The 19,545-nt window shown below is 33.3% G+C and overlaps 1 pseudogene; it reads left to right on the top strand.

The window, feature by feature from the left end:
- Positions 1-1,660: 1,660 nt before the first annotated feature.
- Positions 1,661-3,546, top strand: LOC149213427 (protein VAC14 homolog pseudogene; annotated as a pseudogene).
- The last annotated feature ends 15,999 nt before the right edge of the window (positions 3,547-19,545 follow it).

Here is a 19,545-nt window from a genome sequence, read left to right as displayed (position 1 = left end):
ACAGATATTTGGGAAAGGTCCATTGAGGAGTAGTGGTTGTAGTTCACTGCTCATATGGATCATACCTTTTCTACATGATCCCACAATATTCAATAGTAGGAGGATCAATTTCAGTTGGTGCAGTCAGTTCCAGAGTGATACTTGCATAATACTTGCGGTCATATGATGAGGAGCACAAAGCAGTGTTGAAGGCATTAAAAGAGGCACAGTGCAGAGTCATCAACAACAAAATTTCCTAGTAGAGAGTGCGGAGGCTAGTAGTTTTCAGAGACTCAGGAGACAATTGCATCATAGAGGTACAATTGATTCATTATTTTGGATGCTCTCAATTGCAATAGTTGCAACAAAAACAACAACAAGAATGAAAAGGAGTGTTACTTGGGTTGCAGTGAAGAAGCAAAGTTGGTAGCAATATAGGTTGTATAATGCAGTGCCATTAGCATCATATATGCATCATGGTTCAACTATAGTCAATGGTAGATGAATCAATGTTACCACAATGGTTGATGGATAGTAACAGGAAACTACAGTTGTCAACAATCAATAATGTGATCTGAATGGAAAGTCACATCCACCCATGGTATTTTCCCATGATATTTACCCATGGTATCCACCCATGGTATTATAACTCAAAAGGATATAAATTTGGGCCTCACTTTGAATAAGGGTGGTTTCGTCCAGACAATGGAGTTGTAATTGTTTTCCTTTTAAAAACTAATTTCTTTATGTGCTTTCTTCTTCTCTAGGTGTTGCATTTTCTTAGATATTGCCCCCCACAATCTAGATCAGTGGTATTAGAGCGGACTACGACTCCATGGCAATCAAAATTGAAGTGGGGTAGAATATTAGCTACAACAATAAGGAAATCAATAAGCTTGCAGCTATATATAATCCTGACCTCAACCCAATGGAAACACACCAATTTTTTCATATTACCACCTTTTATATGAAATCATATGGATAGCATGGGAAACATTACACAAGGAGAGGAGAGGTAACAAAATGAGCGATAAGATAGAGTAAATGAAAATTGGCATCACAGAATAAAAATTTAACTGTAATAGCCCATTTTTCATGTCTCTTTCCAATGTTCAACATGAACAAAAATAATAAGAAATCTTCACTCAAGAGGAAGTTGCTCTCTAGATCCATCTGTGCACCACACAAAGCCACTCGAAGAAAATATCTTGAGGATGATCACTCCACATAGAGGGGAAATACGCCAAAATAATTTGTTATCCAAAGACCCCTAGTATCATGGAAATGAAAGAAGGGGGGCAACATTGAGGTATCAACATTACATGATCTTCTCATATTCTGTACAACTAGGGCTTTATCCTTTAACTTCTAGTGATCTTTGATGCGATTTTATATTTATTACTTAATATTTTTAACTTTTGGCTATGCGGTCAATAATAGAAGTCAAGGTTTGATTTGTCCATGTGATACTCATAGCTACTATTATTTTGGAAGAGAAAATTAGTTTTGGTGTTGTTTTTATCTTCATCAGTGTCCTTGAAGGAAAAGGAAGAAGCGTGTGATGACAAGAGTGAGTGTGGACAAGAATTGGGGGAGAATGTGCTCAACTTTACTTGCACATATATTCTGCCATACATTTTTATCATTATCACTATTATTATCTTCTTCCAACAGTGAAAAAATGACAGATATATCCTCTCTTCTTGATGCATCTGTGCTACAAAGTATCGTAAACAAGCTCTATGAGAAGTGCAAAAAATGTGACCTTGGAGGTTGAAAGAGTTGTCAGAACATTGATTGTTGTTGGTGACCATGAAATTATATCAATAATAATGAATGTGGTAACACATGAATTTGCCTACTCTCCTCAAGAAAATCATTGAAAAATTGGTTTAATAGGGTTGGATGTGACAAATTTTGGTTTGGAATCAGAGGCTGCTCAACATTTGGAGAAAATTGTTCCACCTACTCCTAACTCTTTCTCTAATCAAGATAGTAGGGTTTGTTATTATGCCTGCGAAGCCCTCTATAACATTGCAAAGTTTGCAAGAGGGGAATTTATTGTATTATTTAACCAAAGTTTTGATGCACTATACAAACTTTCAACAAATTCATATACTAATGTTCAAAGTGTTGCAAAACTTTTAGATCTCTCGGTTAAGAACATTGTTATAGAAAGTGACTAGTTCAGGAATGGTTATGTGAATTTTTTCAGCATTGAGGAGTTTATATCACTTTTAAGGGAGCGCATGAATGTTTTCAACCCTTCTGTATGTCAATTATTATTGGGATGGATTATTCTTTTAGATAGTGTTCCTGACGTTGATGTGTTTGCCTTCTTTCGAGACTTGCTTGGAGGCCTATTCAATATGCTTAGTGATTCTAGCCACAAGATACAACAACAGGTAGATTTCACACTCTCTGAATTATTACAAGGGATAAAAAAAAATTGTTGGTAGATTATGGGCACATGGATGAGATATTAGTGTTAAGGGATGGCTCTACATATGAGTTTACTCAGTTGACATTCATCACATAGATGAATGAATTTGTTAAGCTTGGGGGAGACTAGCTAGTTCCTTATTATGCTGATATAATGGGAGTAATTTTGCCATGCATCTCTAACAAAGAATAGAAATTAAGAGTGCTTTATCATGAAACCAATGAAGAGATTCGTGCAATTACGTCTGGGCCTATTCAGGGATTTGATATTGGAGCAATGATTACCATTGCTAGGAGAGAAATATGGAATGAATGAAAAACTACAAGGATTGAGGCATTACATTGGATGAAAGTTATTTTTTAGAAGCATTAGAAATAGGTCATAGCATTTCTTGATGATACATTTCCTCCATTTCTTGATTCTCTCTCAGATCCATCTAAAGATGTAGTGTTGCTAGTTTTATAAGTCCATGCTTTCATAGCAAGAGATGCACTACATTTTTGCCATCTTGTTATCTTCCTTGTGCATCATTTATTAGGAAGCCAAGAGAATTGATACTACAAAGGCTATGAATTCTTTTACATGTTAAATGAGTGTATTGAGAGGTATCGACTATCTTGGAAGGAGATGTCAATTTATATTTTTCCCTAGTTCTGGTTCAAACGTTAAATTTAATCCTTCTTAATTTCTTCGAGTTGGATGAACTTCAGGCACTAATAAAACAACCTTTGTCTAGCCCTTCTGGATGAGATTTATTTAAAGCCTTGTATTCTTGATAGTGTCATTGACCAATGGCAAGAATAAGTCTCTGCCTATTGGATCATGTGTATCAACATGCAAGTGTTGTAATTCAATCACTAGTAGAGGAAGACATTAATGTTAAGTTTCTCGTGCAAATATACAAGCTTGTTTATCTACTTGAAACACCAATCTTCACATATTGGAGACTGTAAATTTTTTATCCTAGATGATAAACATGGTTGTTGCAAAATCTTTATAGCATTTTGATGCTACTTCCTCAGCAAAGTGTTGCATTCAATATTCTAAGGACACGATTGAAGACAGTTCCAACATACACCTTTAGTGGTGAACTTCTAAACATTAGTGCCAATACAATTAGGTGAGCCACTTGAGGGAATCCCTATGCTCAAATCTTGTCTCATATTCCCTCCATTCTAAGTGGCTCAAAAAATGTTGAAGATTGAGACATAAACATAGGTATCAACAGTGGAACTAAAGGAATTAAGTTTACCATGAGGTTGCAACCGTTTGAGCACATACAATGTCAACATCGCTTACATTGAAAATCACAATCACATATGACAAGGAAGACTGGAAAAAAAACTATTTCATCATGGTTATGGGTCAACCACACAAAACCCTTTTCATTGAAGTCCATTTTCTATGCCACAGATTGTCACTATCATAGCTAGTTCACAAGAATTATAGGGTATCTCTATCATCAGATCTTTTTTCATCATGGTTATGGGTCATGCACAAACCCACGACTATGGGTCAACCATGTAAAACCCTTGCCTTCAACAAAACTTGGTTTTGGGTAATCCGCAAACCCATGGTTATGGGTCCACCACACAAAACCCTTCTCTTCATTGGCTCATGTTCAACAAAATATTCTGAGGAGGGAACTCTATGCAATGGGGACAATTGCTTCCTAAGGACGGAGGAATTATTCGAATGGAAAGTCACATCCACCCATCGTAGTTATCCATGGTATTTTCCCATGGTATTTACCCATGGCATTATAACTCAAAAGGATATAAATTTGGGCATGACCTTGTAAAAGGATAGTTTCATCCATACAATGCAGTTGTAAATGTTTTCCTTTTAATAAAGAGTTTCTTTGTGTGTTTTCTTCTTCTGTAGGTGTTCAAGTTTCTCAAATATTGGCTCCCAATATCTAGATCACAACGTGTATGGGAGGATGATGCAGATATAGGGTGTTTGAGCAATGCAACGCTAAAGAACACCTTCCTCATGAAGAGGGAGTGTTATTTTTTGTAGCATTAGATGATGTTATAGTCTCAAAATTTGTGGAGAGGATACAACACATGATTTCTCCAAAACCCATAAATCGTTTCAATTAATTGACAATCATTTACATTTTTCCTAAGTCTAACTTAGGAAAGCCTGTTAATTAAGAGTAATTAATTTGAGAAAGGTGAGAATTCTCTAGAAACTCACACAAATTTACTTAGATATAATCTCAACCATCGATTAAGGTTTAATCATGCTCATTGAAGTGCCAACTAGATATTTTAAGAAGAGGTCGATGGGTAGATGGAGGATACACCAGTTGCGGATACTTAGTGATCAAGGAAATTTGATTTTCTAGTAGTAGGTGATTCAGTAGTGAGATTGATTTAGTGATAGAGTAGTAGGTAGCAAAGTAGCATATTCTAGGAGGATTTTCCATTTTCGTAAGAGTTAGGAGAGGAGGTCGAGTTTATACACCAGGAGGTTGTGTAATGGTTGTGTAGTGCCTTATGAAGAATAGTTTGATTCAACCAAAAGTGAGGTCAATTCAACTTCCAATGACAAGAAAAATTTCCAGGAGGTCAGGAGAATCACTTTTAAAGGCAGTAATAGGAAATACATCATCATCAGAGGAAGATTTCGGGTAGCATGAGTTAGGATAGCACAGAGGGAGTGTAGAAGCTTGTGCAGAGGTGTTCTAAAGCTAGTTATGAGACTCAGTTTGTTGCAGGATTAATTGGACGGGAAGGTAACATTCCCTTAGTAATTTTTCCAGTATTTCCATTAGATAGAAACAAAATTTTGGTGTCCATTTTATCATACTCAAAATTTTTGCTACTGCATAATAATAAAACCATCAACTACTGCACCATTTTTCCCACACTGAGTTTTTTGGGACAATTGTCCAAAAATTACGGTGTCATTTTTATGTGTGTGTGCTAACATTTCTTAGTTTCCAGTGCTTTTAGTTTTCCATAGTTTTTATGGTGAAAAATTGCAGTGTGATTTATTCATTGTTTGTCGTTGGAAAAAAATTGCATAATGAATTTTTCAGTTAGAAGAATAAATTTCTAGATGTTGTAATTAGACTTGTAAATTTTCACAGCTCTCCCCCAAAACTTCTCGATTAAATATAGGTTCGAACTAGTATAAATATATTCATTTCGATTATCCAATTGGGAAAGGAATATAATAAAGAACATTCATACTTGAGGCAAAGTGAGTAAGAGCAGTTTAAAGAATAATTTCTTGGTTCATACCTGTAGTTTTGGATCAAAATTTAATGTAAGGGTTTTTGATTTTGGATAATTCTTGTAGAAGTTATCTTTTAGAGAAATTTTCAGACCCTTGTACCTTCACCTTGGAGTGGAACAATTTGGATCCATTGAAGTAGACCTACTCAGAACTTTGGAGAAGACCAGTTTTGGCCTTTTGAAAAGATAAAACTTGGATATGTGGAGTGGCAGTTTCGACCCTATGGAGAATGTTATAGTTCTATGCTATAGTAATAAAAGTCAGGTTTAGTCTTTTCATCATTTTGGTCAATTTGTAAAAGTGTTTTTATGATCTCATAGAGATAAAGTCCTTAGTTTTTGTGAAGAGTGCGATATCAAGTCTTTAGTGTCAATTTAGGACAGGATATAGTAAATTTTTTGAGTGATGAAAGACATCAAGTCATCAATTTCATGAAAAATCTAGGCTTAGTAAGTCTAGGATTAATGTGTCATCCAAGTCACGCATAAAGGTAATAGTGGGTTTGGTTTTTCATCATTGGTAATAGTTAGTGGTGTTTTCTCAATTAGTGACATATTCAAATTAGATTGTATGTCATACCCTTGTCACCACTTGAAAGTACGAAAGGTGTAAGGTTGTTGTTGTGCTTCTCCCTTGTGCCAAACTTGGACATTTTTAAATGTGAAAAGTAATCATTAAACTTAAAGAAAGTTCTAAAACACATGGAGAGTTATAAATACATGTTTTTCCTTTCAAAAATACATCAATTTATTTATTCATCCTCTTGAGATTCCTTGGATATCAAACAAGACCTTGCTATGTTTATACTACAGGGTATTTGTTGCTTCCTTACTGAAAAGGTGGTGGTTTAAAGAACAAAAATAAACAAAGGGGTATGAAGGTCTCAAAGAGGTTGATGAAGCTCCAAAAATAATATACAATCTACTTGGATCAATTAAAGTTGAAGGAAATGCTAAATTTAGCAAATGACAAATTTGTTGCATTTCTGCGGCATTCTTTTTGAAGAAGTGTGTTGCTAGGTTTCTTACTGTTTTAGAAGTCAACTTCAAGATTAGTTTTTGACCAAATGGAGATGAATTTTGGAAGAAAAAAGAAAGAGGTTTTTTCAAACACAAGCTAAATGAAAAAACCTCCTTCAGTTTCTTTACAGGTTTCATAGATGGGAAGATTCGAATGAAGCTTTACAACCTAATTTTTAGATTTCGTCACTTCCTGTTTTAGTCATGATATTTGGGCATACTATCTGAGGAGTGTGAGAGGAATTTTTAAAAACTGAGAGAGGTTTCTCTGAAGAGAAAGCTTATATAAAAAAACTTCCTTCCATTTTGTAACTGCTGTCATTATTCAATAGATATGATCTAATATTTGACAACTATTTTCCATAAATTTGATCCCTATTTCCTAGCAGGTAGTTCTAAATATTAATTTAACTGCATCTATCTTTAGGGAAATGGTTGAACGTGGCCTCCTTATCTTGGAAAATATTTTTTCCTTTATATTTTTTAAATTCCTATGAGAGGTGAGTTGGTGTATGATAGAGAAAAGACATTGTGCATTGTGCAGTTCTATTTAAAAATTTTAGTGAATGATGACAGTTGAAGTCTACTTGTTCAAGGCTTTATGTGTCAATCACTTATGGTGATATTTATATCCTATTTTTGTTTTTTAATCTTCTATTATGGTTGTGTTTAAATGTTATATCTTCAGTGTTTAGTTAAACAAATTTATTTCAGAATCACTTTCAAGTGCTCTGTTATAAGTAACTAAATATTTTAGTGTTATTTTCCTCCACCATAATATCTAAAGCTCATCCTCAACTAGATGCTTTAGATATTATCAAATTCATTATTCCTCTACTCACCTACCCATAAACAAATTGACAAATACACCATAAAGTATTTCTTACCTTGCCTCTGTCTAAGGATTCTCCATTTTCCCATCACAGCACTAAAAATATTTAGCTACATTTGACTCCATTTCCAATGAAGTTACCCTCTCCCCTGCCATAAAATTACTAAAATTATTCAACCTTGATCTATAGACCTAGCCTAAGATCCAAAAGATTTCACAAGAGAGAACCCTCTTTGGGTTTGGAAGGGATAGCTTCAAGACCTAAATATTGGTTTGTGGTTACCTTTGGGTTCCTCTCCTTAGCCTGGAGGAATTACTAAGTGCTAACATAATGGCACCGTTGTCGGGGAACGAAAGGTTCCATCTTCCCCAGGAAAGAACCATCATGTTTCAAGTCTTATTACTGATGGTGAAAAGTGATCAGACATAAGAAGGTTGTGCATTATTTATTGGGAAACTCCATTGTCAACGAGATCCAGAATCCAACTTTCAATGTTCCACTAACGACTCTACTGGCTCAATATGAGTTTTATATCTGCAAGGTATGCTCCAATGAATCGAGATCACATTCTAGGTTTTCCAAATCGCATGCCTCATGTAGACTAGAAAACTTATCTTCCTAGATTCAAAGTTGGAAAAAAGGAGACAATGTTGGTCTTCATTTGCTCAAATTTCACATGCATGTACGCAAGCTAAGGGTTCACTTTCATGAGGACTTCTTGATGAAGATGTTTATGGTATCCTTGGAGGTAAATGCTCAATTATGGTATAAAATCTTTCCAAATTATTTTTTGTATTATCATATATATTTTCATACAATATTTTATGAGAGATATATAGAATATCATTCTTCCTTCTTGTTGGTCAAAGACTGTTGCACATTTAAAACAAATTATTGAGCACCTCAAAAGTTTTTATGAAGATGATAAATTTATGGATGAATAGATTGTAGAGGCTATTCATGAGAACCCTTTTAACCATGAGGAAGAAGATATAGAAGTAGACTGCCATGATAATCAAAAGAATTTCTAGAAAACAATAATTACTCCCATGTCGAAAAGTGAAACTAATCAGAATTTTAATGTTGAAATTCATGTTCCTTCTTTTGCATACCATAAAGATGTTCAGATTTCAAGTGAGGATATCCAATCAAATTTTTCTTAAAATTCCATATTTTTTGAATCTTTGTTTCAAGAAAATAATGTCAAGGAAGCCTATGAAAATCAAAGTTTTAATATTGGATGCATGAAAACTCTTAAGGAAATATTGAAGAAAAGAAGGATGTTTTAAAATCCTTGGACGACATTGAAATAATTAATGATTTTACATCCTTGGAATTGACAAACTCATATATTTTTAAAGGCCAAAATGATATTCTTAATGAATCGCAAGAAAGTCTATCTTGTATGTTTCTGATGCACATTATGTCGATGTTCTATTTGAATATGTTCAATGATATGCAAGTCTTACTTTGATGTACATGAGACAAGAAGACAACAATTTGTTTCTTATTTTTTTGAGAATGACCTTGAAACTGAAGACATATACCAAGACTAACCAACCATTAGGAATGAAGTTTTTCTTTTTGGCTTAGGTCATCAAAAGGACGTGGTTTTTCATGTTTTCCAAGATCCTTTTTCCAGTTTACTGTGTTCATCAGAGAAGGTTGGTTTTGTGTTATTCTCCAACATAGGGATTAGTTTCAGATGGCAGATTGAGTTGTCATGTTCCAAATTTCTATTCGTGCTTGGAGGAGCTAAAAGTAAAGTGAAATCAAGTAGCCATTTATTTGATTGGCTATATCAGGAATATGCTTTTACATGATTGGATTGATTAGATGGATATAGTATGATATAGGTGCCAAAATGTTCAACACTCTAAGAATATTTTTTAGAAATTCTTAATTCAATTTTCAGAATGTGTTTTTAGATTGAAGCAATAGTTATTTTGAGCATTCAGTTACAATTTAGTTTAAGTTTGGAATCAAGTTTTGGTTCTTAGGCTTGCAGAGTAGGAACATGTTGCAGGATTGGGAGTGTCCCAATGGATTAGGCTACTAGTATATAGTGTTATTTTGCACCACAAAGGGAGGATTCCATCCCCATTGGAGCCATCATTAGATTCCTATGCTATAGTAATCAAAGTTAGGTCTAGTCTTTTCATCATTTTGGTCACTTTGCAAAAGTGTTGCTATGATCTCATAGAGATCAAGTCCTTAGTTTTTTTGAAGAGTGTGAGATCAATTTTATAGTGTCAATTTAGGATAGGATATATTAAAATTTTGAGCGATGAAAGACATCAAGTCATCAATTTCATGAAAAGTATAGGTTTAGTAAGTCTAGGGTTAATGTGTCATCCAAGTCATAGATAAAGGTAATACTGGGTTTGGTTTGTCATCATTGGGAAAATTTATTAGGGTCTTCTTAGTTAGTTACATAGTAAAATTAGATTGTATTTCATATCCTTGTCACTACTTGCAAGTACCAAAGGTGTAAGGTTGTTGATGTGCTTCTCCCTTGTGTTTTGCTTGGAATTTTTTAAATGTGAAAAGTCATCATTACGGTTATAAATATGTGTTATGGATTTTAAAAATCCATCGATTTCTTTATTCATCCTCCTTAGATTCCCTAGATATCAAACAAGATCTTGTTGTGCTTATACTGTAGGGGATTTGTTGCGTCCTGGCTGAAAAGGTTGTGGTTTAAAGAAAAAAATGAAAATAAGGGGTCTAAAGGTCATGAAGAGGTTGATGAAGCTCTAGATATCATATACAATCTATTTGTCTCAATTTAAGTTGAAAGAAATTCTTTAATTAACAAGTGAAAGTTTTGCTTCATTTCTGTTGCGTTGCTTTTGAAGATGTGTGTTCTTGCATTTTTTTGAAGATGTGCATTCCTGTGTTTTTTACTCTTTTAGCAGTCAACTTCAAGATTATTTTCTTACCAAATGGAGATGAAATTTTCAAAACCAAAATAGGTTTTTATAAAAAGCAACATAATTAAGAAAAAACTCCTTCAGGTTCTTTACAGGTGTCATATATTGTGATATTCAAATGAATCTTTACAATCATATTTTTAGTTTTCGTCATTTCCTATTTTAGTCATGATATTTGGGCAGGAATTCTGAGGAGTTGGAGAACTATTTTTGAAAAAAAAGAGATATTTATCTGAAGAACAAGATCATATAAAAGAAAAATAGTTTTGTAACTTTTGTCATTATTCAAGGGATATAATCTAAAATTTGACCCGTATTTTCCATAAATTTGATCCCTATTTCCTAGCAGGTAGTTCTAAATCTTAATGTAACTGAATATATATTCGGGGAAATGGTTGAACTAAACCTCCTTAGATTGGGAAATATTTTTTCCTTTATATTTTGTAAATTCCATGAGGGGTGAGTTGGCATATGATAGAGAAAAGACATTGTGCATTATGTAGTTCTATTTAAAAAATTTAGTGAACGATGAAGGCCAAAGTATACTTGTTCAGGGATTCATGTGTCAATCATTTATGACGATGTTTATATCCTATTTGTGATTTTTTATCACTTGTTATGGATGTGCATAAATGTTATGTCTTCAGTGCTTAGTTAAATGAATTTATTTCATAATTCACTTTTAGGTGCTCTGTTATAAGTAACTAAACATTTTAGTGTCTTTTTCCTCCACCATAATATCTAAAATTCATCCTAAGCTAGATACTTCAGATATTATTAATTTCATTATTCCTCTACTCACCTCTGTACAAAGAAATTTTACAAATACACCATAAAGGATTTGCTACCTTGCCCCTGTCTAAGGATTCTTCATTTTTCCATCATATCACTGAAAATATTTAGCTTAATTTGACTCCATGCCTAATGGATTTTCCTTCTCCACTGCCATCAAATCACTAGAATTATTCTACCTTGATCTATAGACCTAGCCTAAGATCTTGAATATTTCACAAGAGACATCCCGCTTTGGGTGTTAAAGGGCTAGCTTCCAGCCCTAAAGATTGGTTTTTGGTTACCTTTGGGTTCCTCTCCTCAGGTTGAAGGAATTACAAAGTGCTAACATAGTGGTGTCATTTTCGGGGAGAGAAAGGTTCCATCTTCCCTAAGAAATAACCATCAAGTTTCATATCTGATTATTGATGGTGAACAATGATAAGACATAAGAATGATGTGCATTATTCATTGGGAAACTCCATTGTCAATGAGATCCAGGATTCAACTTTCAACGTTCCAGTTGAGACTTTGCTGGCTCAAGATGAGTTCTATATCTTCAAGGTATGCCCCCATGAATCAAGATCACAATCCAGGTTTTCCAAATCACATGCCTCATGTAGATTGGAAAAATTATATGCCTAGATTCAAAGATGGAAGGGTTCACTTTCTTGAGGACTACTTGATGAAGATGTTTATGGTATCCTTGGAGGGAAATGTACAATGTATGAAAGCTTACCAAATGATTGTTTGTATTCTCTTAGATATTCTCATAAGATATTTTATGACAAATATAAAGAATATCATCCTTCATTTTTGGTGTTCAATGACTCTTGCACACTTTTTAAATTTTTTATTGAGCATTTGGAAATTTTTTATGAAGATGATAAATTTATGGATGAGCAGCCTGTAGAGGCTATTCGTGAGAACCCTTTTAACCATCAGGAAGAAGATGTAGAAGTCAGTTTCCATGTTAATCAAAATAATTTCCCATAAATAATAGCTTCTTCCATGTCCCAAAGTGAAATTGATGATAATTTTAATGTTTAAATTCGTGTTCCTTCCTTTGAGTATCATGAAGATGTTCACAATTCAAGTGAGGAAATTTGATCAAATTGTTCTTCAAATTTCACTATTTTCGAATCTTTGTTTCAAGAAAATAATTTCCAGGAAGATTATGAAAATCAATGTTTTGAAATTGGATGCATGAAACTCTAAGCAATGAAATCATTCACGAGGATAGTTCCCTAGATTTACAAGGAAATATTGAAGAAAAGAAATATGTTTTAAACTCCTTGGATGAAACTGAAATAATTGATGATTTTACATCCTTGGAATCAAAAAACTCAGAAATTTTTAAAGGCCAAAATGATATTCTTAATGAATCCAAAGAAAGGTCCATCTTCTATGTTTTTGATGCACATCATGTGGATGTTCTATTTGAATCTGCTCAGTGATATGAGAAGTATTACTTTGATGTACATGACATGAGAAGAGAATATTTTGTTGTTTATTCATTTGAGAATGACTGTGAAACTAAAGACATAGACCAAGACAAGCCAATAGTTAGGAATGAAGTTTGTCTTTTTGTCTTAGCTCATCAAAAGAAGGTGATTTTTCATGTTTTCCAAGATCCTTTTTCTAGTTTATTGTGGTCATCAAAGAATGTTGGTTTTGTGTTATTCTCCAACATAGGGATTACTTTCAGATGGCAGATTGAGTTGTCATGTTTCAAATTTTGATTTATATTTGGATTTGAAAGTAAAGTGCAATCAGGTAGCCATTTATTTGACTAGATATATTGAGAATATGCTTTTACATGATTGAATTGATTAGATGGATAGAGTAGGATATAGGTGCCAATAAGTTCAACACTCTGAGCATATTTTTCATAAATTTTTAATTCAATTTTTAGAATGTGTTTTCAGATTAAAAGAATAGTTATTTTGAGCATTCAGTTACAGTTTAGTTTCAGTTTGGATTTCAGTTTTGGTTCTTAGGCTTGTAGAGCAAGAACATGTTGCATGATTGGGAGAAACCCAATGGATCAGGATACTAGTCTAAAATGTTCTTCGGCACCTCAAAAGGATGATTCCATACCCGTTGGAGCCAATGTTAGAGTCTTACGCTGTAGTAATCAAAGTCAGGCTTAGTCTTTTCATCATTTTGGCCAATTTATTAAAGTGTTGCTATGATATCATAGAGATCAAGTCCTTAGTTTTTGTGAAGAGTGTGAGATCAAGTATTTAGTGTCAATTTAGGATAGGATATATTAAATTTTTTGAGAGATGAAGGACATAAAGTCATCGATTTCTTGAAAATCTTAGGTCTAGTAAGTCTAGGTTAATGTGTCATCCAAGTCACGAATAAAGGTAATATTGGGTTTAGTTTTTCATCATTGGGATAAGTTAGTGGTTTCTTCTCATTCAGTTACATAGTCAAATTATACTGTATGTCATATCCTTGTCACCACTATCCAATACCAAAGGTGTAAGGTTGTTGTTGCACTTCTCCCTTGTGTTGCACTTGACCATTGTTAAATGTGAAAATTCATCATTACACTTAAAGAAAGTTTTGGACTGCATGGAGGGTTATAAAGACATGTTTCAGCTTTAAAAACCCCATCGATTTATTTAGTCATCCTCTTGAGATTCCCTGGATATCAAACAAGATATTGTTGCATTAATACTACATAGGATTTGTTGCTTTCCTGTTGAAAAGGTGGTTGTTTAAAAAACATAAAGAAACTAATGGGTATAAAGGTCTTGAAGAGGTTGTTGAAGCTGTAGACATCATCTTCAGTCTATTTGTCTCAGTTAAAGGTTAAGGAAATGCTAAATTTCACAAATGACAAATTTGTTGGGTTTCTGCTATGTTTTTTATGAAGAAGTGTGTTGTTGCATTTTTTACTGTTTTAGCAGTCAGCTTCAAGATTGATTTCTATACAAATGGATATGAATTTTGGAAAACCATTTTTTTTTGTCGAGCATGAGCTAAATAAGAAAAATATCCTTCATATATTGGAAGGTTCGAATGAATCTTTACAACCTGTTTTTATATTTTGTCATTTCATGTTTTAGACATGATATTCGGGCATGGATTTTGAGGAACTGGAGAATAAGTTTCGAAAACTGAGATAATTTTCTCTCACACACAAGCTCATCTACAAAATCCACCTTCAATTTTGTAATAAATGTAATTATTCAAGAGATATGATCTAGTCTTTGACCCCTATTTTCTAGAAATTTGATCTATATTTCCTAGAAGGTAGTTCTAAAACTTAACATTATTGACTCTATCTTTCGGTAAATAGTTAAAATCAACCTCCTTAGCTCGGGAAACAATTTTTCCTTTATATTTTGTAAATTTTTATGGGAGGTGAGTTGGTGTGTGATAGAGAAAAGACATTGTGCATTATGCAGTTCTATTTAAATATTTCAGTGAATGATGAAGAATGAACTCTGCTTTTTCAAGGATTCCCATGTCAATTATGTATGGTGATGTTTATCTCTTTTTTGTGTTTTTTATATTCTGTTATGGTTGTGCTTAAACTTTATGTCTTCATTTTTTAGTTAAATGAATTTATTTCATAATTTACTTTCAGGTGCTCTGTTATAGGCAACTAAACATTTTAGTGTTTTTTTCCTTCACCGTAATATCTAAAATTAATCCTAAGCTAGATTATTTAGATATTATAAATTTAATTATTCCGCTACTCACCTCTCTACAATGAAATTTGACAAATAAACCATAAATTTCCTACCTTGCCCGTGTCTAAGTATTCTTCATTTTCCCATCATAGCACTAAAAATATTTATCTTGATTTGACTCCATGCCCAATGGATTTTTCCTCTCCCTTGCCATCAAATTACTTAAATTATTCTACCTTGATATGTAGGCCTAGCCTAAGATCTAGAATATTTCACAAGAGAGACCCATCTCTGGGTTTGGAAGAGACAGCTTCCAACCCTAAATATTGGTTTGTGGTTACCTTTGGGTTCTCCTCCTTAGCCTAGTGGAATTAGGAAGTGCTAACATATTGGTGATATTATCGGGGAATGAAAGGTTACATATTCCTGAGGAAAGAACCATCAAGTTTCAGATATGATTACTAATTGTGAACAATGATTAGACACAAGAAGGTTGTGCATTATTCACTAGGCGACTCCATTTTCAACGAGATCCAAAATGCAACTTTCAATGTTCCATTGGAGACTCTACTAGCTCAATATGAGTTCTATATTTGCAAGGTATGCTCCCATGAGGTGAGATCACATTCCAGGTTTTCCAAATCACATGCCTCATATATTTTGAAAAACATATCTCTCTAGATTCAAAGATGGAAAAGGAGATGATGTCTCTCTTCATTTGGTCAAATTTCACATGCATGTACACAACCTAAGGGTTCACTTTCATGAGGACTGCTTGATGGAGATGTTTTTGGTATCCTTGGAGGGAAATGCACAATTGTGGTATGAAATCTTTCCAGATGCTTGTTTGTATTCTCTTTGATATTGTCATACAATATTTTATGAGATATATAAAGAATATCATCCTTCATTCTTGTTGTTCAAAAACTGTTGTACACATTTTAAAAAAAGTATTGAGCATTTGGAAAGCTTTTATGAAGATGATTAGGTTATGGATGAAGATCTTGTAGAGGCTATTCATGAGAAGCCTTTTAACCATGAAGAAGAATATGTAGAATTCATCTTCCATGATAATAAAAAGAATTTACTATAAACACTATTTTCTCCCATGTCCCAAAGTGAAACTGATCATACTTTTAATGTTGAAATTCATGTTCCTTCTCTTCAGTATCATGAATATGTTCATATTTCAAGTGAGGATATCTGATCAAATTGTTCTTCAGATTTCACATTTTTTGAATCTTTGTTTCAAGAAAATAATTTCTAGTAATCTTATGAAAATAAAAGTTTTGAAATCGGATGCATGAAAAGTCTAAGCAATGAAATCATTCATGAGGATAGTTCCCTAGAGTTACAAGGAAATATTGAAGAAGAGAAATATGTTTTAAACTCCTTGGACGAAATTGAAATAGTTAATGATTTTACATCCTTGGAATCAACAAACTCAGAAATTTTTAAAGGCCAAAATGATATTCTTAATGAATCCCAAGAAAAGTCCATCTTCTATGCTTCTGATGCACATCATGTGGATGTTCTGTTTGAATCTATTCAACAATATGAAAAGTCTTACTTTGATGTACATGACATTAGAAGAGAATATTTTATTGCTTATTCATTTGAGAATGACCTTGAAACTAAAGACGTCGACCAAGACAAACCAACATTTAGGAATGAAGTTGGTCTTTCTGTCTTAGCTCATCAAAAGGAGGTGATATTTCATGTTTTCTAGGATCCTTTTTCGAGTTTATTGTGGTCATCAGAGAAGGTTAGTTTTGTGTTATTCTCCAAAATAGGGATTATTTTCAGATGGCAGATTGAGTTGTCATGTTTCAAATTTTTATTTATATTTGGAGGAGATGAAAGAAAAATGCAATAAAGTAGCCATTTATTTGATTGGATATATTGGAAATCTACTTTTATATGATTGGATTGATTAGTTGGATAGAGTAGGACATAGGTGCGAATAAGAACAACACTCTGAGCATATTTTTAAGAAATTCTTAATTCAATTTTCATAATGTGTTTTCAAATTAAAACAGTAGTTGTTTTCAGCATTCAGTTATATTTTAGTTTCAATTTAGATTTTAGTTTTGGTTCTTGGGCTTGTAGAGAAGGAACATGTTGCACGATTGGGAGCAACCCAATGGATTAGGCGACTAGTATACAATGTTCTTTGGCACCTCAAAAGGAGGATGTCATCCCCATTAGAGCTAATGTTAGAGTCCTATGCTATAGTAAACAAAGTTGGGTTTAGGATTTCCATCGTTTTGGTCAATTTATTAATGTGTTGCTATGATCTCATAGAGATAAAGTCCTTATTTTCTGTGAAGAGTGTGAGATCAAGTCTTTAGTGTCAATTTAGGACAGGATATATTAAAGTTTTTAAGTGATGAAAGACACAAAGTCATCGATTTCTTGAAAAGCCTAGGTCTAGTATGTCTAGGTTAATGTGTCATCCAAGTCATGGATAAAGGTAATAGTGGGTTTAGTTTTTCATCAATGGAAAAAGTTAGTAGTGTCCTCTCAGTCAGTTACATAGTCAAATCATATTTTATTTCATATCCTTGTCACCACTTGCAAGTAGCAAAGGTGTAAGGTTGTTGTTGTGCTTCTCCCTTCCGTTACACTTGGACATTTTTAAATGTGAAAAGTCATCATTACACTTAAAGAAAGTTATATACCACATGGAGGGTTATAAATACATTTTTTGTCTTTCAAAAATCCATCAAGTTCTTTATTCATCCTCTTGAGATGCCCAGGATATCAAACAAGAGCTTGTTGTGTTTATACTGTAGGGGATTTGTTATGTTCCTACTGAAAATGTGGTGGTTTAAAGAACAGAAAGAAACTAAGGGATGTGAAGGTTCTAAAGAGGTTTATGAATATCCATACATCATCTACAACCTATTTGGATAAATTAATGTTGAAGGAAATGCTCAATTTCACAAATGACAAATTTGTTGCATTTTTGCTGTGTTTTTTCTGAAGAAGTGTGTTGCTGCATTTTTTACTATTTAGCAGTCAACTTCAAGATTATTTTTTGACCAAATGGTGATGCATTTTGAAATATAAAAAGAGGAATTTTAGAAAAACGAGATAAATAACAAAAAATTGCTTTAATTTCTTCACATGTGACTAAGATTGGAAGATTTGAATGAATCTTTAAAATCTATTTTTTAGATTTCATCATTTCATGTTTTCGCCATGATCTTTGGGTATGGATTCCAAGGAGATGGAGAATAATTTTTTAAAATTGAGAGAGATTTATCTCAAGAAAAATTTCATATACAAAACCCTCCTTTAGTTTTGTAAAATATTTCATTACTCAAGAGATATAATCTAATCTTTGACCCATATTTTCCAGAATTTTGATCCCTATTTCCTAGCATGTAGTTCTAAATATTAATGTAAATAAATATATCTTTGGGGAAATGGTTCAACTCAAAGTCCTTACCTTGGGAAAGAGTTGGTGTGTGATAGAGAAAAGACATTTTGCATTATGCTATTCTATTTAAAATTTTTCGTGAATGATGAAGGCCGAAGTCTACTTTCTCAGGTATTATTAGAAAATAATTTATGGTGATGTTTATCTCTTGTTTGTGTTTTATATCTTCTGCTATTTGCGTGCTTAAATTTTATGTCTTCATTGTGTAATTAAATGAATTTATTTCATAATTCACTTCCAATTTCTCTATTATAAGTAATTAAACATTTTAGTGTTTTTTTCCTCCACCTTAAATCTAAAATTCATCCTCAGCTAGATGCTTTAGATATTATCAATTTTTTTCTTTCTCTAATCACCTCTGTACAAAAAAATTTGGTAGAGACCCAATAAAGGACTTCCTAACTCACCCCTCTCTAAGGATTCTTCATCTTCCCCTCATAGAACTGAAAATATTTAGCTTAATTTGACTCCATGGCCAATGGATTTTCCCTCTCCCCTACCATCAATTTATTAAAATTATTTTACCTTGATCTATAGAACTAGCCTAAGATCGAGAATATTTCACAAGAGAGATCCCTCCCTGGGTCTGGAAGGGCTAGCTTCCATCCCTAAAGATTCATTTCTGGTTACCTTTGGGTTCCTTTGCTCAACTTGGAGGAATTACGAAGTGCTAACATGGTGGCGTTGTTTCCAAGGAGTGAAAGGTTCCATATTTCCCGGGAAAGAAAATTTGATTACTGATGGTGAACAATGATCAAACATAGGAAGGTTATGCATTATTCACTAGGTAAATCCATTATCAATGAGATCCAAAATTCAACTTTCAACGTTCCACTGACAACTTTACTGGCTCAAGATGAGTTCAATATTTGCAAGGTATTCTCCCACGAATCAAGATCACATTCCAAGTTTTCAAAATTTCATTTCTCATGTATATCGAAAAATTTATCTACCTAGATTCAAATATGGAAAATGAGACGATTATGCTCTTCATTTGGTCAAATTTCACATGCATATACTCAAGCTAAGGGTCCACTTTCATGAGGACTGCTTGATGAAGATGTTTATGGTATCCTTGGAGGGAAATTCATAATCATGATATGAAATCTTGCCAAATTGTTGTTTGTATTCTCTTAGATTTTTGCATACAATTTTTTATGGGAGATATAAAGAATATCATCTTTCCTTGTTGCTGGTTAAGGACTCTTGCACACATTTAAAAG

The sequence above is a fragment of the Pinus tabuliformis genome, chromosome 1_1 (assembly GCF_031772625.1).
Source record: "Pinus tabuliformis cultivar Carrire ecotype Pingquan chromosome 1_1, CPIR1, whole genome shotgun sequence".
In the NCBI taxonomy this organism is placed as follows: Eukaryota; Viridiplantae; Streptophyta; class Pinopsida; order Pinales; family Pinaceae; genus Pinus; species Pinus tabuliformis.
Note: the sequence above shows the minus strand (reverse complement) of the source record. Positions and strands in the feature narration are given on the sequence as shown.